At 41.8% G+C, this 23,901-nt stretch overlaps 1 protein-coding gene across 1 annotated transcript in view; it reads right to left on the bottom strand.

Annotated features, from left to right (window-relative positions):
* Positions 1–21,275, bottom strand: part of GPR19 (G protein-coupled receptor 19) — a 34,856-nt gene extending 13,581 nt beyond the window's left edge. Inside the window, exon 1 of the mRNA XM_038408249.2 lies at positions 21,021–21,275. The gene's annotated coding sequence lies outside the window, so the exon portion shown is untranslated. The remainder of the gene's footprint in view (positions 1–21,020) is intronic.
* Between the last annotated feature and the right edge of the window lie 2,626 nt (positions 21,276–23,901).

Raw genomic sequence — 23,901 nt, 5'->3', positions numbered from 1 at the left:
AAAGATAGATTTTAAGTGATTATAAGTCAAAACATAACAAGTCACATTTGGTCAAATGAAATAAAAGCAAAATGCATTCTAAACTAATCATAACACTTTCAATGCCCTTATAAACTTAGATGCTTCTCACCACAGGCTGTCTGGTTGCTCTTCAGCCAGGCTCTCCCCTTTGATCAGCACTTCAGTCACTTGGTGTGGTGTCTGTAGATGTAGGCAGAAGAGAGAGGAAGAGCATGGCAAATGTCCCTCCCTTTTATCATGTCCTTTCTTCCCTCTAAGCTTTGCCCTCCCCCTTTCAGAGTCAGGTGAGCATTGCCTCATCACAGTTCCAAACTGACCAAAGGAATGGGAGTGACTCCCTCGAGAGTCTAACAGTTCCTTTTGTTGTTGCCTAGGCCAATGTCCTTTGTTCCTGTGAGGCTGGGCTGGATTTGTCCCATACCTGCCCTGATGAGGTGTGAACTGCCTCTCTGCTCTTGAAGAGTTTTTCCCTGGGCTTGCTTTTAAGCCATGAGAATACATTTTCAGCCTCATAACTATATATATATATATGAAGTTATAACTTTTAACCTTACTATAACATTACTGTAACAATTACTATAACATCACTATAACAACCATGCTCAGTGCATCATGAGTCTTCCGAAGACACCCAACATGACAAACTTTGCATTGAATACCACAGAATCATTTTATAAAGATGAACATGGGGTTGTCGGGTGTTCCCCTGAGGTACAGAGTGTCACAACAATCTCCCCTCCCAAAACAGAAAAACACATAACATCCTGTAGTGGGGTGGCTGCCCCACTCCTGGAGAACAGAGGTTAAAAGCAGCCAAGCTAGGCTGATTAGGGAAGCAGCCACAGCTGGGACCATGCCTAATCAGGGCCCAGCTGGCCCTGATAAGAGGGTTGGGGGCAAGGTGCTGAAGGAGTCCCTCTCTAGCTTTGGAGAGAGATGGACCTAGCTGCCTGAAGGAGCAAAGATTTCTGTGGACAGAGCAGTTCTGGGGAAGGGGCAGGCTGAGCTGGGGAGCTCAGGCCTGGCGACCTCCCAGGCTGCGGCCTGACAGGAAGGCCTAGAGAAGTAGTGGGCTGCAGGGAAAGGCAGCAGGTCCAAACCCCCCTTGCCAATGAGTGGCCATTACACTGCAGTCTACCCCAGTGAACAGGGACTAGATGATGACGGCAGTAGCCACTGAGGCAAGGTGGGTTTAGAGGATTAGGGGTTCCCCTGGGAGGGGAGACCCAGAGCATGGGGGTACTGCTGGGGCAGAACCCCAAGGTAAAGGGCACCAGGGTCCAGGAGGGACACAGGGCCAGCAGCAGGTGAGACATTGGCCTGCAGAGGGTGCGCCGAGTGCTGAATGAGCTAATTCCCAGGCAACCAGCAGGAGGCGCCATGCTGGTGAGTCATCACTTCACTACACACCCACACAAACTCAGACACTGCCCCCAAAGGAGCAGGGGCTAGCTTCCTCCCTTCCCTTCCAACAGAACTCCTACTCAAACTCCCCTGTTTACAGCTCTGTTTTCTGGACATGCATTTGTGGCTGTTGCTTTACTATTGGAAAAGCAAAAATGGCTCTAATGGAAATGATGATGATAATAATATTTTATATTTATCTAACACTGAAGGATCCCAAATCATGTAAAAAGCTGTCTATACACCAGTGAAAGGCAGCCACTTCTGGGATGAATGGCAAGCAGCTGGTATAAAGCACACACTAATAGCGAGAGGGGGAAATGTTGAACATCCAGGCAAGCCTCTACTCTTCCGAATAGTCCAATGGGATCTTTAAAGTCCATGCAGGACAGATAAGACCTGTGGCCAATGGGAGCTGCTGGGTGCTCTGCACTTTTGAAATTCATGTCACTTATCTTGGTACCTAAATATGGTTTAGTATCCTGCCTCTAGCAATCTGTTTGTGGAGATCTTGAAGCTAGAGGCCAAGATCTTATCTGAAAGTCCCTTATGCAGTAAATAACATGGTTATCCCAACGTTATCAGCAGGATGATGGGCTAATTCAATGTTCTATTTAAATCTTGTATGGTGCTTAGGCACTAAGGTGATGGGAACCTTAACAAAAAACCACCCTAGATAGAAACATAATTAATCTTGTCAGAGTGTGAACCTGCCCTTCAAGGGAGTCTAGATATTCCAAAATTGATGCTTCAACTACTGAGCCATCAACTCTAGCTATAATCTCAGAACTCTCTCTTATTATCATCTCTCTGAATCAAAGACACACACACCCCACCCTAGGAAGTAGCATCTCTGTAGGATGGCAGCTTACAGATAGGTGTCAATGATATTGTGAATGGGGAATCATCACTGAACTGGTGTTTCTAGTTCAGTCCTGCACGTATTGATTCTTGACCCTATGCTATTTAATATTTTTATTAATGGCATAGATGAAAATATAAAAGTATCACTGATAAAGTTTGCAGATGATATAAAAATGGGAGAGTGGTAAATAATGAAGAAAAGAAGTTACTGATATAGCGCGGTCTGGGTTGCTTGGCAAGCTGGGCGCAATCAAACAATATACATTTTATACACGGGTAAATGTATATGTGTAGGAACAAAGAATATAGGCCATACTTCCATGATGGGGGACTCATCCTATAATCTATGACTCTGAAAAAGATTTGGGTGTCGTGGTGGATAATCAGCTGAAGATGAGCTCCCAGTGCAACACTGTGGCCAAAAGAGTTAATGAGATCTCTGGATGTATAAGCAGGGTAATCTTGAGTAGAAGAAGTAGTAGTAGTAGTAGTATTGTTAACTATTTTGTCTGTCTCCAAAGATCTGAGAGTGATGGGTCGTCCTTCAGGATAGGTTGTAGATCCTTGATGATGCGTAGGAGAGGTTTTAGTTGGGGGCTGAAGGGGATGGCTAGTGGTGTTCTGTTGTTTTCTTTGTTGGGCCTGTCCTGTAGTAGGTGACTTCTGGGTACTCTTCTGGCTCTGTCAATCTGTTTCTTCACTTCAGCAGGTGGGTATTGTAGTTGTAGGAATGCATGATAGAGATCTTGTAGGTGTTTGTCTCTGTCTGAGGGGTTGGAGCAAATGCGGTTATATCGTAGCGCTTGGCTGTAGACAATGGATCGAGTGGTATGATCTGGATGAAAGCTAGAGGCATGTAGGTAGGAATAGCGGTCAGTAGGTTTCCGATATAGGGTGGTGTTTATGTGACCATCGCTTATTAGCACCATAGTGTCCAGGAAGTGGATCTCTTGTGTGGACTGGTCCAGGCTGAGGTTGATGGTGGGATGGAAATTGTTGAAATCATGGTGGAATTCCTCAAGAGCTTCTTTTCCATGGGTCCAGATGATGATGTCATCAATGTAGCGCAAGTAGAGTAGGGGCATTAGGGGACGAGAGCTGAGGAAGCGTTGTTCTAAGTCAGCCATAAAAATGTTGGCATACTGTGGGGCCATGCGGGTACCCATCGCAGTGCCGCTGATTTGAAGGTATACATTGTCACCAAATGTGAAATAGTTATGGGTCAGGACAAAGTCACAAAGTTCAGCCACCAGGTTAGCCGTGACAGTATCGGGGATACTGTTCCTGACGGCTTAGTCCATCTTTGTGTGGAATGTTGGTGTAGAGGGCTTCTACATCCATAGTGGCTAGGATGGTGTTTTTAGGAAGATCACCAATGGACTGTAGTTTCCTCAGGAAGTCAGTGGTGTCTCGAAGATAGCTGGGAGTGCTGGTAACGAAGGGCCTGAGGAGGGAGTCTACATAGCCAGACAATCCTTGCTTACAGACAGCCCCCCAATCTGAAGCAAATACTCACCAGCAACCACACACCACACAACAGAACCACTAACCCAGGAACCTATCCTTGCAACAAAGCCCGTTGCCAACTCTGTCCACATATCTATTCAGGGGATACCATCATAGGGCCAAAAGAAAAGGAGTACCCGTGGCACCTTAGAGACTAACAAATTTATTAGAGCATAAGCTTTCGTGAGCTACAGCTCACTTCATCATAGGGCCTAATCACATCAGCCACACTATCAGAGGCTCGTTCACCTGCGCATCTACCAATGTGATATATGCCATCATGTGCCAGCAATGCCCCTCTGCCATGTACATTGGCCAAACTGGACAGTCTCTACGTAAAAGAATGAATGGACACAAATCAGACGTCAAGAATTATAACATTCAAAAACCAGTTGGAGAACACTTCAATCTCTCTGGTCACTGGATCACAGACCTAAGAGTGGCTATACTTCAACAAAAAAGCTTCAAAAACAGACTCCAACGAGAGACTGCTGAATTGGAATTAATTTGCAAACTGGATACAATTAACTTAGGCTTGAATAGAGACTGGGAATGGATGAGTCATTACACAAAGTAAAACTATTTCCCCATGGTATTTCTCCCTCCCACTCCACCCCCCACTGTTCCTCTGATATTCTTGTTAACTGCTGGAATTAGCCTACCTTGCTTGTCACCATGAAAGGTTTTCCTCCTTTCCCCCCCCCTGCTGCTGGTGATGGCTTATCTTAAGTGATCACTCTCCTTACAGTGTGTATAATAAACCCATTGTTTCATGTTCTCTGTGTGTGTGTATATAAATCTCTCCTCTGTTTTTTCCACCAAATGCATCCGATGAAGTGAGCTGTAGCTCACGAAAGCTTATGCTCTAATAAATTTGTTAGTCTCTAAGGTGCCACAAGTACTCCTTTTCTTTTTATTATTAATTCTGTCCATTAGGCCCTCATGCCCTTATTGACTCTGGCCACTAGGCCGTACTGCCATGTTTTATAGTCAGGGTCATGAACACAGGACTTAACTGGCTGCTATACAGTTTTTTTCCCCTTCTCACCATACTGACCCGGCACATGGGACGGAGTATACCTACCCCGCAGGACTCCCCCTATGTCTTACAGTGGAAGTGGAAAATGACCTCCCCACACTTCACTTACAAATTGAAAGAACAAATCAGATAAAATAGGGATCAAACCTGCAGCCTCTATGCCATTGCTTCCAACCCTGACACATCCAGGCTGGCTGAGATATGCGCCATATTTAGCTAAAGATGCAGTGAACGTTGTCTGATGCCAGCGCAGGTCTGCTCTGACATGCTGTAGCATGATGTACCATGCTAGCGGTGGAAAAAGTCCCTAGTATGACCTCACAGACACATTAGCCATTTTCTTTTATAGTGGATTTAGTGGTGGTGAAAGGAACTGGATCAACAGCTGTGGACACAGAAATAATGTCTCTATCCCCAGTCCAGATACAGCAAAAGCAGCAGCATACGAAGCTTCCACATACTGCCCTGCTGATATGCCTCAACTTTGTGCCAGAACGAATCTCTCTCAATAGGAGCCCTTGTGCCTTAAGTCCTTCTTCAGAGACTGCTCACACAAGCAGCTGGGCTGGTACTGAATGCAGAGATGGTTTGTGATGGGAAGACCTTTCCACCAGGAACTGGATTGTAACCATCAGCACTTTTCACACAGGAAAATGCTCAGCCAGCGGCTGGTAACAACTTCCATATACTAATGAGATACAAATGGGTGTATTTTACACCTGCATATGAGGCGTCAGCCTAGACCCGGGGTAGTCAACAGGCGGACCACGGGCCAAATGCAGACCACCAGACACTTTTGAATAGACCCTGAAATCTTTTTATTTACTTATTATTATTATTATTATTATTATTTATTTTCTCTGGAGTCTAGACCTTGACTATACCTTGACCAAGAAATTTGGACCTTGACAAAAAATAATTGATTACCCCTGGTCTAGACTGCAGGGGAATCATTGGTGTCAGGTTAGTCAAACAGAGACAGGGGGAAAATGGAAGCTAGCAGCAACAAATTTATTTTATCTATCCTCTAGCCATATAATCTTCAGCACTGGATAAAGATGTGCTGCAGTATTCTTCACTCAACCCCACCTAGGGACTAAACATTATAATACAGTTTAAACTGTCCATCACATTTCTCCCCTTTTTAATTTTTCTTTTCTGCATTTTTACAATTTTAAAACTAAAACTTTTTCTTCAAATTAACTTTTAATCCTAACATGCCTCCATCTGTTACTCATCCTTAAATGGCACTGTTGTTTTTTAACTATACAGCCACTTGGTGACTAGACAGTCTTTTATTGGCAATGGCTTTCTCTGGCAGGTTTGGAATAGGTGAATCTTCCCCTTATTCTTCATCTGCAATTTGCAGAGTTTGCTCAGTGATTATACAGTCTTTGAAACAAACTGTTGAACTCCCCAGTTTGTCTCAATAATGTATGATCTGGGTGATGCATTTTTTTTTTTTTTTTACTTTACAACAGCTGGAGTGCTCCATCCTTTTCCTCCATCCAGTTTGACACAAACATGGCCACCACGTTCCAGATGTCATTTACAAAAGTATTCTTAAGCTCTTTTTGCCCTTTGATGTTAGTTGGTTATTCTTCTGATGTCTGGGCCTCTTTGGGGCTAGAATCTTTTACAGGGTTGGAAGTGGGTCCTGAGTAGTCTTCCCATCAGGAGTTGGGCTGAGCTATAAATGAGAGCAATTAATGGTGTTGATCTATACTGCATACATCATAAGGCACAGAAGGAAGGAATTTTCAGAGATGTGTGACCCTGGACTCTCAAAAACTGCTCCCATCTAAAAAAATGAGGTAAACCAACAAAGTAACCATGTAACTAGCTATCAAATGGAGGGAAGAAAATTACAGGCAATCTTGTTCCCATCACCATTTTCTTTACAATTATGAGGGAATGCATTATATTACCTGAATTAGAGTGGAGTGCTGTGAAAATGATTCTCTCTTAAAAATCACTATGTGCCTGAAAAAGTTTAACGTCTAAATATAGAAATTGCTCAAACAATGTTTAGAAATAAATCACTTGCTAACTTCTTAACTGAGCTTCCCTCTGAGAGAGTGAAATCTGAGCAGAGACATTTCAGGGCCTGATATAGACAGAACTGATTTCTTTCAAGATCTAATAATATTTCAAGCACTCAATATTAAACACCCTTCTTCACATACAGAAAGCATCTTAACAGTTTTCATAGTTCCTGCTTCAGTATTTTCTTGGCTGTCTGTACAGCTCTCTCAGCCTCTCCACTTGCTTGCGGGTAATATAGGCAGCTAGTGATGTGTTCAAAATAATATTTTGTTTGGAATTACTTAAATTCAGCTGCGGTGAATTGTGCATTGTCCATTACTAGTTGTCCTGGAATACCAAAATGCGCTACTGTGCTCTTTAATTGCTCAATAATACTGAGACATATTGCATCTTTCAAATATATTATTTAAATACTGTATATATAGAAAAGTAATCCACTGCAACTAGGTAGTGTCCTCTGAATTCACAAAAGTCTGCTTTAGCCTCTTCCAGGATCTGTCTGGTAGAAGTGTTGTCATTAGAGGCTCTTTGCATTGTGCTGGTCAGTTAGTTCTGCAATATTCACAGGAGGATACTTTATTTTGTCATGTTCTTACTGATTCCAGGCCATCACACTGACTGATTGGCCTGTTCATGCTATTTAGTTGGTCCTTGATGTCCTTCATGGATGAGGTCTAGAATTTCTCCTCTCAAAGTGCTGGGGATGACAGTGCAATCACCTTGAACTCATTTAATTGTCCTCATACAGCAAAGTAGTCTAGCAAAGTTATGAATTTAAGCTCCCAGACTCATCTTTTAAAAGTGTTGTGCAGGTTTCCTTTGAGAATGACTGAGAGGTCAGATATAGAGTGATTACTTTGTAAAAAGTGTTCACTCACAGGTGATGTGATGTTTTTGTCATTTATCATTTTCCTGCGTGAGTTCATTTGAGAGTGTAGTGATTGTCAGGTTTTCACCCACATAGCTGCTATAGGGGCATTTAGTGTACTGGATGAGGTACACCTCATGTGATAGGCATGTGTAGGACCCCTGAATTTTGAAAGGTGTGTTGTGGCGGTATTGATCATTGTAGCAGCGGAGATATGTCTGCAGGGTTTGCATTTGTTGTTCTGGCAGGGGGTCTAGTTCAGCTTTGAGTTGGTGTGTCCTAGTCTGGGGTAGCCTGGGAGCTTAAATTCATAACTTTGCTAGACACTAAAAATCCTGGTTTTAATATGATTTATGACTTACTACAACACTATGTAACCCACAACCCTCCTTTTCGTCCTATGATTTCAGCGGTGTTAACAGGCTGCTTCATTTTGAATTGTCCCTTAGAATATGTGCTAACTACTTATGCTAATCTATTTGTTCAACATTGTATTTAGTTGTGATACCCTGAGTAGCCAAAACATGAAGGGGCATATGAATGTTTAGCATATCTGGCACATAAATACCTTGCAATGCTGGATACCGAAGTGCCATGCAAATGTCTGTTCTCACTTTCAGGTGACATTGTAAACAAGAAGCGGGCAGCATTATCTCCCGTAAATGTAAACAAACTTGTTTCCCTTAGCAATTGGCTGAACAAGAAGTAAGACTGCATGGATTTGTAGGCTCTAAAGTTTGATATTGTTTTGCTTTTGAGTGCAGTTATGTAACAAAGAAATATATACATTTGTAAGTTACGCTTTCATGATGAAGAGATTGCACTATGGTTCTTGTATGAGGTGAATTGAAAAATACTATTTCTTTTGTTTATCATTTTTACAGTGCAAATATCTATAACAAAAATATAAAGTGAGCACTGTACACTTTGTATTCTGTGTTGTAATTGAAATTAATATTTTAAAATGTAAAAAAATATCCAAATATTTAATAAATGTCAATTGGTATTCTATTGTTTAACAGTGTGATTGAAACAGCATTTAATTGTGATTCATTTTTAAAATCATGATTAATTTTTTGAGTTAATCACATGAGTTAACTGCGATTAGTCGACAGCCCTAATGTAAACCTTTGCCTCTTTCTCTAGCCTCTAGGCGTTTGAGTGTGATGCTGGGCTCTGTGACAGTGTGTCTGCTAATATCACATTTGTACTAGGAATATATTCAATGACTGAGTTAAATTGCATTAGCTTAATCAAAAGACATTGGCATCTCAGAATCTTTTCTGTTGACAAGAGTTACAAGAGGTTTATGGTCAGCTATCAGTGTAAAGGACCCCAACCCACACAGATATCTGTGGAAGTTCTCACATGCCCATACACTTGCCAGGCACTCCTTTTCATTCTGCACAGATTGTTTTTTCTGTAAGTGTATGAGAGCAGAGAGCAACTGCCTTCCACTCAGATCCATGTAGTTGCAACAACATACCACCAAGGCCATAGCTACTGGCTTCAGCACTGACCATTGTGAGTTTGTTTACGTCATAGAATTTTAAAATGGGAGCATCAGAGATAATTTCTTTTACCTTTTTGAAGGCATTCCCCGGATTTGCCCCCCCTAGCCAGGATGTATTGGACCTTAATAGTTCATTCAGTGGTTTCGTCTCTGTGGCAAGGTATTGGTGAAGATAATTTACTATCCCTAGTATGCATCTTAGTTCTGCTACATTTGTTGGTGCATTCAGTTCTGTAATTGCTTTTACTTTCTCAGGGTCAGGACTAATTCCATCCTTGTTTATTATTTGTCCCAGCGATTCAGTTTGGCGTAGGCGGAAAACGCGCCTTTCTTTCTTTAACTTGAGTCGAGACTCATGGATTAAGTTCAAAACTTCACTGAGAGTTTTGTCATGTTCTTCCATTGATGACCCATAAACTAATATGTCACCCACATAAGCAACAATCCCATTTAATTGTTTAGCAGCTTGGACGTCTTTCTTTGGAAAATGTCAGGAGCGCTTGTAATCCCAAAGTGTAATATTTGAAAGCAAATTCTCCCAAATGGTGTAATGAATGTAATCAATCTAACAATCTCTTTGGGTAAGGGAATTTGCCAGAAATGACCTGAGGCATCTAGCATGAGGAATACAGTAGCTCCAGCCACTTTAGAAAATATGTTCTTCGAGTATTGAGAAGATATATTTTGCTCTGACTACTGATTCAGTAAGTCTTTTAAGATTTGCACAGATTCATATTTTCCCATTTTTCTTTGTTGAAGGTACCATTGGTACCCACCGTGCAGTTGGCTCAGAGATTTTCTCAATTATGCCATGCTTTTCCATTCTCTTTAACTTCTTCTTTATGAAGTAACAGGATAGGAATTCCGTGTGGCACATAAGGTTCAGCATTTTCTCCTAAGATTATTTCTACAGCCTCTCCTTTTAAAGGTCCAATATCACCAAATATTCCATCAACTTCTTCCACCTTTCTCACCCATCATGGCAACCACACTGCCACTGAGGAGATTCTCAGCCTCCAGTCCTCGAATCACATACACCTTAAAATTAAAGTTTTTGTCTTTTGTATGTTGTTTCTGTGGAAAACAGTCCAATTCAGCTCAAAATACCTCCAGGGCTATCTAGGACAGTATCTACTAGTTTCAGTTGCGGGAGGGGTTGAAGTTGATTACAACTCCTGATATGACTGTTACTATGTACATTTATACTCAAATATATTTTAAGATGAACAGACTTTCCACAAATATTCAGTTCCATCCTCTAGACTGGCTCTGTGTCATTACACATGACTGATCCCAAGAAAAATGGCTCTTGACTCTCAGTGGTCACTTTCAGTATTGCCTTTGTGTGGCGGACAGCGGCAAAATGTCAAATTTTTGTGTATGTATGGTATTTGGCTCCTTTAGCAGGACAATCATCTTTTGGACTGTGATCTTTCCCAAATCTTGTGCATCTAGTATGAAAAGTGTTATATTTTGCCTAGGGCTAACTCTGTCATGCCTTGAGGATTTATAAGTTGCTTTTTGCTAATGTGACTCTTTTTCTAAGTCACTTCCTCTAGGTTTCTTTCTGGTGGCCATTAGTTTCTATTTTGGTTTGCAAACATCTTGTCTTGCCATTTCTACTGCATTGTGAAGGCTTAAATCCAAAGATGCTGACTTTTATTTTTCCCCAGTGGTGCTCCACCCCGCTCCGTCCTGAGGTCCCATCCCTACTCTGGCCTTTCCCTCGAGGCCCCACCTTCACTCCGCCTCTTCCAGCCCCTGCTGCAAACCCTCCCCTGAGGCCCCCACCCGCCTGCCACTCGCTGCTCTTTGCCCTCCCCTAAGCACCTCCCACAGCCGCAAAACAGCTGATCTGCATGGGTGCTTGAGCCATGGAGCACCCATAGAATCGATGCCTATGATTAAATCTCTTTTCATTTTCAGTTTCTCTGACAGCCCTTTGTCTAAAAATGCCAATCACTTCTCTGTCTCTAATGGGCTCTTCCTTTTTGTCTTTAAAATAACTTTTCTGCCATGTCATACAAGCCTCTTATAAAAGATTCCGCAGATTCCCTAGGCTTTTGGACACACTGGCAGAAACATGCTCACTCATAAATCACATTTTGCTGTGGTACAGAATGCTCATCAAAATTAGCCAGCACCACAGCATAATTGTTCCTGGGGCTCTCTTCTCCAAAGGCAAAAGATTTAAAATATATTCACCTTCCCTGCCCATGACAGAGAGAATTAACCTGCACCTCCCCCATCTCCTCATGGAGTTTAGTTGCGATACAAAACATACAAATCAACATCCAATCAGGCCAGGCTGATGGTCTGTCAAAGCTGAAGCTCCCAAAACATTAACATTTTGATGAAATACTGCCATTTCTATTGTTTTTCTTCTGACTCCACGTCAGGTTAGTCATGCTGAGACGAGGGCAAAATGGACACTAGCAACAACAATTTTATTGTGGAAAAAGATGCAGACTGCCTCTGTTGTTCAGGTAGATGCATGGCCATATTCTTCATACAATGCCACCTAGTGGCTAACCAGTATAATACGAGTTTAAACTTTCCATCACAATTTGAGCGGGAGATATGGGCCAAGTCTAATAAAAGAAGAACGTATCTTGTGTCCAATAATATTGTTATGCATATTTGCTGCACAGGGCTATAGCTGTAGCATAAACCTAAACAGAGTTTTTCTGCTGAGCAGTTGGGAATGGCCAAGGTGAGCTAAACATTCTCTCCGTCATTAATCTTGTCTTATCTCTTTAACTCCAATTACCATGGGATATAAATGCTGAGAACAACCAATCACATTGCAAAGAGGTGCACCGCTTCCTGTCATATCTTGCCGCTAGGAGCAATGTCTTAGCCAGATGATAGAATTCTTTACAGGCAACTGCCAGCAGAGAAGAATTTGCCCCTTCTGTTAATGTGTGTGTTTCAGTGGGGCTGGGCAGTGGAGCAGGTCATGTGATATTTGCTAAAAGACCTGATTGTAAAAATAAAAGAGGGTGAACCAACCAAACGAGCAAAGAATGCCAGCATATCAATGGGCAAAACTCTGAGTGTCTGCTTTGGCAGGATACAAGGGCCTTAAATTGTAAGCGACATGTACACTCATTTTAAAGCCCTTAGAGAGAGACAGAGCAGTCCAAAGGGGCTTTAACATCAATGAGAATTGGGCCCCACCTGCATAAGAAAATATCAAGCATTACCAGGGAATTTGAAACTACCCACAGGCAATTTTAACTGACAAAACTGAGGCTTTATGAAGCAGATAGAATAACAGGGCCAGATTCTGCTCTGAATTACATAAGGGTTAATCCACAGTCCAGTAGCCCCACTGAAATCACTGGAATTACAGTGTTGTAAATAGACTCATAGACTTTAAGGTCAGAAGGGACCATTCTGATCATCTAGTCTGACCTCCTGCACAACGCAGGCCACAGAATCTCACCTACCCACTCCCTGTAACAAACCCCTGACCTATGTCTGAGCTATTGAAGTCCTCAACTCATGGTTTAAAGACTTCAAGGTGCAGAGAATCCTCCAGCAAGTGACCCGTGCCCCAAGCTGCAGAGGAAGGCTGCCAATCTGCCCTGGAGGAAAATTACTTCCCGACTCCAAATATGGCGATCAGCTAAACCCTGAGCATCTGGGCAAGACTCACCAGCCAGATACCCAGGAAAGAATTCTCTGTAGTAACTCAGATCCCACCCTATCTAGTGACCCATCACAGGCCATTCGGCATATTTACCGCTAATAGTCAAAGATCAATTAATTGCCAAAATTAGGTTATCCCATCATACCGTCCCCTCCATAAACTTATCAAGCTTAGTCTTGAAGCTAGATATATCTTTTGCCTCCACTGCTCCCCTTGGAAGGCTATTCCAGAACTTCACTCCTCTATTGGTTAGAAACCTTCATCTAAATCTAGAGCACTGGAGAGCAGATTCTGGCCCCTAATGGGGTATGCTTTATTTAACGCTGACAATTCCTCTAGCATATTCAAATGTAGCAGGCCCTCTGCCAACACACACCAACATTTGCTTGTTATAACTATCCTTTCTTATTTTTTGCTCCTGTTTATTCTGGGATTTGAAAGGAGGCTCCCACTCCCACTATATGTATGTTTACACTTGAGTCCCTTGGGCTATTTACACCCTAGGACAAAGTAGTACAAGCAGAGGACTCAAAGCCACATACTTCTGTGTTCTAACCCCAGTTTTGTTACTAACTTCTCTGTGGCTTTAGACAAGTCACTGGATCTTTCTGTCTCTATTCCCATAATAATACCTCCCTCCCTCACATGGGTATTCAGGAGACAAACTACCTTACAATAATACCTACCTCCTATATAGATCACAGAGTGCTTTACAAAGAAGGTTAATGTCATGATCCCCATTTTACAGATGGAGAAACTCTAGCACAGAGAGGTGCTTTGATGGGGCAAAGGTCACCCAGCATGACTGTGACACAGGTGGGACTAGAACCCAGTTCTCCTGAGGCCTAGTGGTGCTCCACTAAGCTACATTGTTTGCCTTAGTGGGGGGATAAGCACAGATTTTCAAGAAAGCGAGCACACACCCTCTGAAAATCAGGCCTCTTTAAGGTTTCTGAATTTGGGCAAAATCACTTATCAATTTTTGAAAATCCTGGCCATAAAGTGATTGGATGTGACAGCACTACATAAGTGATAATAATAATTATTATTATTATACTTATTGCAAGAATTTGGTAGTGTCTATGGCCCATTTCTTTTATTTACTTATTGTGATTGGTTGTTGATGAAGATTCCTCCTTCAATTCATTAATGGTACTATTTAAAGACCCGTTTCACCAAGTGTTCTATCTTTTGAGAGTGGAATAGTTGGCTTTTTTTTCCTTTCTCCCTTCATACGTTGGCATTTGAGAATGTGAAGAGCGTTTGCCTGGCTGTACTATGGTATTCAAATATCCAAAGTGGACGATATCGAAATATTGGCTTTTCAAACACCAGAAATGGTAACAACCTTTCTGTCAGCTACTAGAAATTGCATTTTCTTCTAATATATACAATGCAGCCAAATTGTTCCAGACTTCTTGGCATTGGTGGGAACAATTTTTCTATTGCTTGATTAATGGGAAGGAGTGCCTAGTGCATAGAAGGTCTCAGACACAATTTTACATGTGCAGTAGAAAACAGTAATGGCCACACCAGGGGGTGGAGCTAGCAAATATGTTGTGGGCTGTTCCCAGTCATTCTAACCCTAACTATTCCCACTCCCTCAACTTACTTTCATATATGTAATTGGTTAGAGATGCAACTGTGCTTAATGCTCCCAAATGAGTCAATGAAAGACATCAGGGGCCAAATTTTCCTCTCAGTTACACTTAAACATGTCTGGAGTAATACCCTTGACTTCATAAGGACTGCAGCATTTGGTTTTCTGCATTGGATCTAAATCCTGGCCCTGGAACATCCATAGCGCAAAGTCTGGCATCTCATCCAGGCTCCATGGCCATAGAGGCTCTCTCTAAGCCTTTCCCTTTGAGGAGCTTTGCTGGCAGGTTCTTGCTGACATGCTCAGGTTTTAACTGATCACCATACATGTAGTTGGGAAGGAATTTTCCCCCTGGTCAGATTGACAGCAAACTTGTGGGGCAGTTTCACCTTCCTCAGCAGCACATGAGTGAGAGGGTCACTTGCCAGGATTATCTGGGTATATCTCACTTAAACATTTCCCTGCTATTGCTTGGACGTCAGGCAATGATGCAGCTTGGTTCCTCCTATGCTCTGCCTGTGGTACATTATAGTCTAGTCTCCTGTGTGTTGCGGTGCTTTGGTCTGGTTTTTGTTGTTGGGTTTGGAGTATGGGTGCTGGGTAGTGCTAGTGGCCTGTGACATACAGGAGGTTAGACTAGATGATCCCTTCTGGCCTTAAAATCTATGGCTCTAAATCTTGAGTAGCTACATTGCACCTAAGAAAGGTTTCAGAGTAGCAGCTGTGTTAGTCTGTATTCACAAAAAGAAAAGGAGTACTTGTGGCACCTTAGAGACTAACAAATAATGTGTTAGTCTCTAAGGTGTGCCACAAGTACTCCTTTTCTTTTTGCACCTAAGAAAGCATCTGTAATGATCCTTATATGTCATGATCCTGTAATGCATCATTATATATACTTATTAACATAGTAAAAAAACCCCTAAGGTGATAAGATGATTTTCCAGCTTTATGAGACCTCCACATGACTTATTTCTTTCAAAAGAAGCTTTACTTTACAAAAGCTTTATTTCGAAAGCTTTACAACATTAAGTTCAAACTAATCAAATGTGCTAAGTACCTGGATTTTTGTTGCCCTATTTACAAATTGTGGAAAAAGCTGGTTGAAAAAGGAGCTATGTGGCCAATCTCAGTACATTTATCGAACATTTTATTTAACAGAATCAGAGATTGACATTAGAAGTGGAGTTGGGGGAATTTTTTGGCAAGTAGAAATTTTGCTGAAATTGAAGCCCTGAAATATGTATATTTTCAAGGATTCAAAATTATTTGCAAATTGGAGGCAAATTCAACGAATACTTTTGGCGAAGAAAAAAAAAACCCTGAAAAAATTGTTTTGAAAAGGTTGAAATGTTTTGTTTCAGCTTTTTATTTCAAAATGACATTTATTTATTTTCAAATTTGGCCAATTTTTTTAAAAAAACCATACACACAAAAGAGGGTGGAAAATACCGTAAAACATTTGACTTGAAATGAAAAACAAAGTTTTGAGTCCCCCAAAATTGTTTCAGTTGATTCAAAATGATTTTTTTTTAGTTTTTTGATTTGACAATTTTTTTTTTTACATTTTAAAACCAGATTTCCCCACCTCACCCCCCAAGATTTTTCAGCTTGGCCCCCAATCTGAAAAATCCATGATTCATCCAGCTCTCGTCAGAAGGGATCTCCTGTGTTAACTGAATGATATACAAGAGAGTAGGGGGTGGTTACAGATCCTGCTGTGGGCTGACAATTTTTGTTTTATGTTGTAGATGCATGAATGAAGCCTGATTCTGATTTACATTGGGGCTGCTTTATTGTTCTGGCAGTGAAAAGAAGCCTTATAGTGTCTGTTATTCATATTTACATGCACTTTCAGACTCCCTTCCACTGCCAGACGGTTATAAAGTGGCTTCACTATAAAGAAGAATCAGGCCTCTGCAATGAGGTTTACAAACCCTATACTCAACACAGAGAGAGGGGGGAGGAAGGTCTCTCCTGTTTACGAACAAGCAGCTTGATCACACCCCCCATGCAGCTGCCAGAGCTGCGAAGCATGGAGGCAGGCACCCACAGCTGCAACCAATAGAGAAAACAAGACCTGCTATAAAGGGGAGAGCACAGGGAAGGAAAGGGGAAGCACAAAGGCCTAAAATAGCATGGGGGTAATAGCTCTGCTTCAAGCTGCTTCCAAGAAAAATAGCCAGGAGACTGAAAGCCCTAAAATTGAAGGGCTGATAGACTCAGTTGGAGGTGAGGATCCAGTAACTGATCTGCGTGAGAACAAACTAAGGAGGGTCAGTTAGGCGAAGATGAGATTCCTAGAAAGATCACACCAAAAAGCAGTGACACCTTCCAGCACCAAAATACATGCTCCACATACCTCTGAGAGTACAAAATGCAGTGGAACAGGTGCAGTTCTCTCCAACAAGGGTGGGGGTGGATATTGGTGGGCTGTGTGTGGATTGTGCCTCCTCGGCACAGAGCTCAGCTCTTTTGAGGAGGGGGTCTTCTTTTTGTGGCATAGGCAGGAACTGCTACTGTAAGGATCTTCATCCTCCAGCTACCATGGGACGGGGAGCTACATAAGCTCCTATGGAGCCTAGTGCAGTCACTGTGTAGGAGAAAGTTATGTGGAGCGGCTGCCCGGCTGGAGACAGTCCGTTTCTCTGCCCTTCTCTTGTGCATCAGCCCAGCCCCTGGTGAAGTTACTCAGATTGCGGAGTGCTGGATTTTTGCCCAAGAAAATATTAATGGGTGAAATTTTTGACACATTAACATACATTTATTATAAATTAATATAACTATGGATTCTATTCTCCCCCCGAGGGGAAAATAAATGAAAAAGGGAAATTGCTTCTAAAACTCACTAGGCCATTTCTAATCTCACATCTCATTGACTTCAATGGAGTTACTCCAGATTTATGTTGATATAAATCAGAACAGAATCAAGGTCTTTGACTGGGGGCCCACAAAATAAGTTTCACCAATGGGAGTTGCCAAAATAGGATGTCACTCAGAGTAGACTGTACAAATGTTCAAAATAGAGCTGGTAGAAACTTGGAATTTGTGCTTCATGGGAAATTTCAACAAAATTTATCTTTGTTCTAGATTGGAATGAAAAGAAATATCTTTTACAATTTTCTGCAATATGGAATTTCCAAAGAATTTCAGTTTTGAAAATTTGTTTAGAAAATTTTGAAATTTCAATATTTCATTTAGAATTTTATTTTAGTTCATTTCATTTTTTATCTTTTTACATTATTTCATGACATGTTGGCAACAGTAGTAGTGCATAATGTGTTAAAGTGTTAGACTCTTTCATTACAAAACAAACAGGAGACACTTTGATCCAGGAAAAAGATAAGATGTTTCACTCACTATTAAGTAGCAGCTGCCCTTAATGACTTTAAAAATAAAAACAGAATATTCAGCTCTTTATTATGTCATATTATGAGACTGGTACTGTATAATATGCCTACTGATATGTCATGAAGTAATGTAAAAATAATAAAAATGGAAAAAAACCCTATATAATATCCAAAATGAAATTGTGAAGTCTTTCTCATCACTAACTTTCCAAAATGAATTTTTTTTTGTTTTGATTTTTTTTCTCTGCAGGAATTTTCACTGAAATGATTATAATTTTACAAAAAAAAAAATTGAAACAGCTTTTTCTGACAAACTGTTTTGACCATTTTTTTTTTGTTTTGCTCTAGTTTTAACATAGAATTTGGCATACCACTTGGTTCCCCCTCGGTGGATTTCAACGTGTCCATTGGTTCAGCTAGGCTCTCTGGGCAGGACCCCTTCTTGCTCCGGGTAGGGGGGGATAAGAGGTGCTATCTCTCAAACACCATCCATTTATGGCACCAAAGTGAGATGTCAGTCAAGTAAATTGTGCAGACCTGTGATTCCCCTTTCTCACAGGAAGAATGAAATAGTTAACAATGTTGCCACTTAAATAATCATCACTGTACCTCTGAATTAACCCCTCTCTGAGATGAATAGGGCAGTTCACACCCCTCATGTCTATTGTTCCATGCTCTGTGTACACTCATCTATGCATTAGTTACACAGAGGGGGTCACATTTTTTGGGTATTCTTTGCAACCATAACACTTAAGGACTTATTTATGTTTAAAATAAGAGCAGAGATTCTGAAGAATAAGTAGGTTTCAGAGTAGCAGCCGTGTTAGTCTGTATTCGCAAAAAGAAAAGGAGTACTTGTGGCACCTTAGAGACTAACAAATTTATTAGAGCAAAAGCTTTCGTGAGCTACATTCACTAGTGAGCTGTAGCTCACGAAAGCTTATGCTCTAATAAATTTGTTAGTCTCTAAGGTGCCACAAGTACTCCTTTTCTTTTTGAAGAATAAGTAGTTTCAGAGAGGTGGTGGTGTGGCGTTAGGGAATGACCTGGCTGTTTCCAAGCCCTGCTTTTGACTCCCCTCTGTGCTGCGCAATGGAGGAGAGTACAGGGCTCTATATTATTAATTCTGTCAAGTGTTTGTGCTGTACTGGTATGAAGGACAATATGCCAAGCAATTATTCATCTGGTTCCTTCTCTGGTTCCTGAATTGCATTTGCATTTTTAAAGTTAATTTTGAAGAATTGCTTTCATTTTTCTGGCTCGTAGGGCTAATAACAATAATACAATACAATGAAGCAGTCCTAAAACTATCAAGCAGAACCATCAGTCTTTGGATCTAAAACTGGACAAGTCTAACTTATTCAATAAATTGGACATAATGTTGATCTCACACACGCTGGTGTAAATCAGGAGTAAAGCCACTAAAGTCAATGGTGTTATATTGGTATAAGTGAGATTGTAATCAGGCCTATTGTTTTCAAGAGAGCATTAGTTAATGAAAAAGAGGAAGGCTTTGTCTAGAGGAGGGTTTGAAACCCAAGTCTCTTTGGGGATTCAAAGAAAACTTCCTTAAAATTTTTCCAAAGCTGCATACAGCAGGATTTCTTGTATCCTCCTCTGAAGCATCTGGTACTGTTCATGGTTAGAGACATGAATCTGAACTGGATGGCCCACTGATCTGATGCCATGTGGCAACTGCTATGTTAAATATTAACACATTCTAAAATATATCCTGTACGATTTAATTCTGTACACTTGGAAAGAGTGAAATACTGACATTTTCTTATAGGGTGTAAATGGATGAAATTCCATTGAGGTCAATGGAGCTCATTTACACTGGCAGCAAATTTGGCCCTTTAACTTTAACATAAATTTTTGCATCATTGTTACCAAAATGTTGACTGGTGATTTTCCTATTTAAAAAATTACAAACTTATATGTACTTTAGAAATGATTGATAAATTCTTACTAGAAGTTACTTTTCTAACAGTTAAGAAATTAAAATAGTTTTTTGCCATTCTATGGGGCCTTGCATCAGAGGACTTAAAAATGCTTTACAAATAATTATTACATCCCTTCCACACCTTTGTGGAATAGCTATTCCCACTTTACAGTTGGTGAATGGGAGCTTTAGGGTGCTTGTTTTCAAGTGGAGAAACTGAGGCACAGAAGTCTTGCTCAAGGTCTTAAAGGCCAAGATGTTTAAAATGGGGGCCAACAGCTGGACTCTTAAATCCATATTTAGGCACCTAAATAAATGATTTTTTTGAATGCTATGCCTCCAGCACGTCTCACTCACCTCAGTAGGAGCTGCTTGGTGCTCAGCTCTTTTGAAAATCAGGACACTTATTTAGGCCTTTGGAGCATGAATTGGGGCACTCGTTTTAAAAAATCTGGGTCCGTGAGAAGTAATGCTGTGCCAACCTTGCCTCACACACAAGCCCAGTCAGTTCCCCCCTTTCACAGCACTGTGGAACCCTCACTCCTTTTCACAGTGCTGAAAGCCCGCTGGCTGAATTCCAAATACTGCCATTACTTTCTAGGGAAATATGGTTCTGATTTATTGAACTGCAGGCAACAAAACTTGCTGCCTCTGCTGTCTGCCGATAAGCAAAGGTGGTTCCGTGCTCTGCAAGGCCTTCCCAGGTAGCTCCAGTGTCCCATCGCTGGCCAAGAGACAACACCGTGTTCCTTTCAAGCAGAGGAGGAGACTCCCGGAACAGTAACACGGAAATACAAAAGCACGTTTTAAAACAGGAACAAAAGAAGGAAAGCAGCTGTTGGGCTGAAGAATTTTAACCAGAGGCAGGACGTTAACCAGATTTTTATGCAGAGGCCGAACTGCCATCTTTAGGCGCACAAATAAGTGGCTTGATTTTCAAAAGTGCAGAGCCCCTCGTAGCTTCTGGTGATTTTTTTTTGGTTAAACCTCTTCTTTATTCTACAGAACTGCACATTGCATTCAGGAGAATCGGTTTAGCACCGGGGAATCAATCCTCTTCTTAACACTACGGGAGGTTTGAAAGAAGGGCTGGCAAAACTCTCAGGCAACAAAGCAATGGAAAAGAACCACCTCATTTCTCTCCCGAAGGGGGAGACACCCCCCCGCCTTGAATCATGACATCCTTCAACACCCACTACCCACCAATGCACATACCTGTTCCCAGTCCCAGAGGCAAGCGTCTGTTCCTTTTTCTCTTAGTAATCCCACTGGAAAGCACCTCTGGGAAGGCACCAGTCATAGTGGAAGCCACACTGCATGTTGCTAGCTGCTCTGTTGCCTGGACATACAAATGTCTCTGGGTGAGCGGACGGTATTTGTGTGTGCCTCTTTCCTTTGACGGAGAAAGGGATGACGTTTGCAGGGCTGGCTGCTGGCACCCACTTCTCTCCAAGCCCCGGAATACGTCACGTGGGAAATGGATCATGTGGGGTCCCCCCCCCCCCGCCCCGGATCAAACAATCTCGATTCCCCTCCCTCCTTTCCCTTAAACTCCCAGGCAGCCGTCGCAGAACAGATGCTGCCTTTGTCGGAGCCCCGGCTCTGCAAAGCGATGGGAATGCCCCGGCCCCGCCAAAGGCGTTTACTCCCCGCCTCGGCTTTCCACGATCACCAGGAGCCCGGGGCCGAGACACGAGTAACCGGCTCTCCCCGCAGCCTGCAGCCACAGACGCTCATTCCCCCAGGCCCTGCCCTTAGCGCCGGGGAGGGGAAATCCAGCCCCGAGCCCAGGAACGGGGCTCGTTCAGTACCTTGGACAGCGGCGCAGCGCCGGGGCGAGCGGCCTCTTTGCCTGCTTGTCAGGAGCCCCAGGCAAAGGGGCCTCTAGGTGCACGTGCAGCGCCGTGTTGCCTTGAGGAGCTTCCCTGCTGGCAGTCGACAGGACAAAGACACAGGGCGGGGGGAAGGATGTTCAGTTAGGTTCCTCCGAGCACGGTTTCCCCGTTTTATTGCCTTCTTGTTACTTACAGCCCCAGTAAAAGATGGGAGAAATCGTGCTGCAGCCCACAGCCTGGTCCCCGCACTGTATGATACCTTTCCTTTCCTGTCCTAGGGGTAACTGCGCCCACCCCTTTGCCTTCTACCCACGCCCTAGAAAGACAAAGGCATGCTGCCCCCTATCCTAAGTCCCCATGTGGAGATGGCCACAAAGAGTTGCCATAAGCAGTTGTGTTAAGTGTGCGACCTATAACTTCAAGGAATGAAAACATAGTTTTGGACCGGCTTGGAACTTTTCCTCCCTACAAAAAGTGCAGTGTGGGGATCTTTGTTCCTTTTAACATTGGCTAATGGTCTGATGGTACCACGGGGACAACCCTATGACAAAATACCTTTAAATAGCTACAAGTCAGTGTGACTGGCTCTGCCCATTCAGCCTCACTCCTTCATTTATTATTACTCATCAGTCTTTTTACTTGGTGTTTGTACAGAGCCTAGCACAGCGGGATCCTGGTCCTTGCCTGGAGCTCCTCAGCACTAAATAATTATCAACTGGCTCAGTTGTCATTTCCTGTTGCTCTGCTAATACTACATAGCTGTAAATTCTGTTTGGAAGTTTCCTTCACCCAAGTTAGAGGTTCCTACAGCCCTTCCTCATGTGGTGTAATTCCTGTAGTCCCAGCATAAAGGTATATGTACCAATTTAGTCCCACTTAAAATATCAAAAATAGGATTTAAGTGGTGTGTTGGCCATATGCTGAATTTCACTCATGAACAGTTCCAATTACTTCTTTTGAATAAAGACTAACAGCATCAATTAGGGTCCTAGGATTCAGTCTCTTCTCACTCCCAGTAGGCTAATTGTTTTAACTACTCATCACCTCCAGTCCTTGGACCTGACCAATACATCTAACCTGCATCTTCAGCATTGCCTGTATTAATGAATGTAATCGTTTGTGGTTTAAATTGTAAGTGATTTGTAGAAATAATACAATTTGTTGGAGTATGTGACTGTTTCCTTCCACCATCCTCTTTAGATAATTGGCTAATGGAATTTTTCAAGAATAAAGGCCTTATAACCAATGTGGGTAGAGTAGTCACAAAAAAAAACCAGTGGATTCTAGTACATGTTTGAAATTTTTTAATGTCTACAGGCAAATAGAGCAGGGGTGTGCATGCTGCCCAATATGCCTTGTTGATGGTTCTACAAATTATGCCCTGCTAGCTGAACTAAACAATTTCACTCTCTACTTTAAGCAGACTACCATAGTAAATATAAAGAAAAAGACACACAAACCTTCATATTTTGTTTGTAAATCATTACAAAAAAAATTCATTAATAACTTTCCCAGGGTTGCATTTTGAGGAGTGTCTATTTCAGGGCCTTAATAATCAATTGTTCCCCAACATTAGATTGTAAACTCTTTGGGGCAGCTCTTGCCATTATATGTGTATGATGTGTTGCTCCAAGAACTACCACAATAAATAAATATATACATACAGAGTAATTTTCTTATGCTGCCCTCATTTCTGATACCATATCTTATATTTTAACTAATCAGAAAGAAAAGGAGTACTTGTGGCACCTTAGAGACTAAAATTTATTTGAGCATATTTATTTCATGAGCTACAGCTCACTTCATCGGATGCAGCTGTAGCTCACGAAAGCTTATGCTCAAATAAATTTGTTAGTTTCTAAGATGCCACAAGTACTCCTTTTCTTTTTGCGAATACAGACTAACGCGGCTGCTACTCTGAAACCTTTAACTAATCACTTAAGGATCAGTTCATCCAGTTGTAGTCCTGTCTAACTTCATTGATTTCAATGGAGTTGGAGAAGTTTCAAACTGGGATAGGGCAGGGATAAATCAAGCCCTGAATATTTTCATTCTCCCTATTTTTTTGTGAAGCAACCCAGTTATAACTTAATTATTTAAATGAAATATTTTGGAAAAAGTGCATTTGCTTTTTGTCACTAATAGAATGAAAGGTTTTTTTATTACTGTAAATCATTTTCTCTCTTCTGTTACTCTACATGGAATAAAAAAAACAAGGAGTCCTTGTGGCACCTTAGAGACTAACAAATTTATTTGGGCAT

Source organism: Dermochelys coriacea, chromosome 1 (genome assembly GCF_009764565.3).
Source record: "Dermochelys coriacea isolate rDerCor1 chromosome 1, rDerCor1.pri.v4, whole genome shotgun sequence".
Classification (NCBI taxonomy): domain Eukaryota; kingdom Metazoa; phylum Chordata; order Testudines; family Dermochelyidae; genus Dermochelys; species Dermochelys coriacea.
The sequence above is the reverse complement of the archived record's forward strand: the minus strand, read 5'-3'. Positions and strand labels throughout refer to the sequence as shown.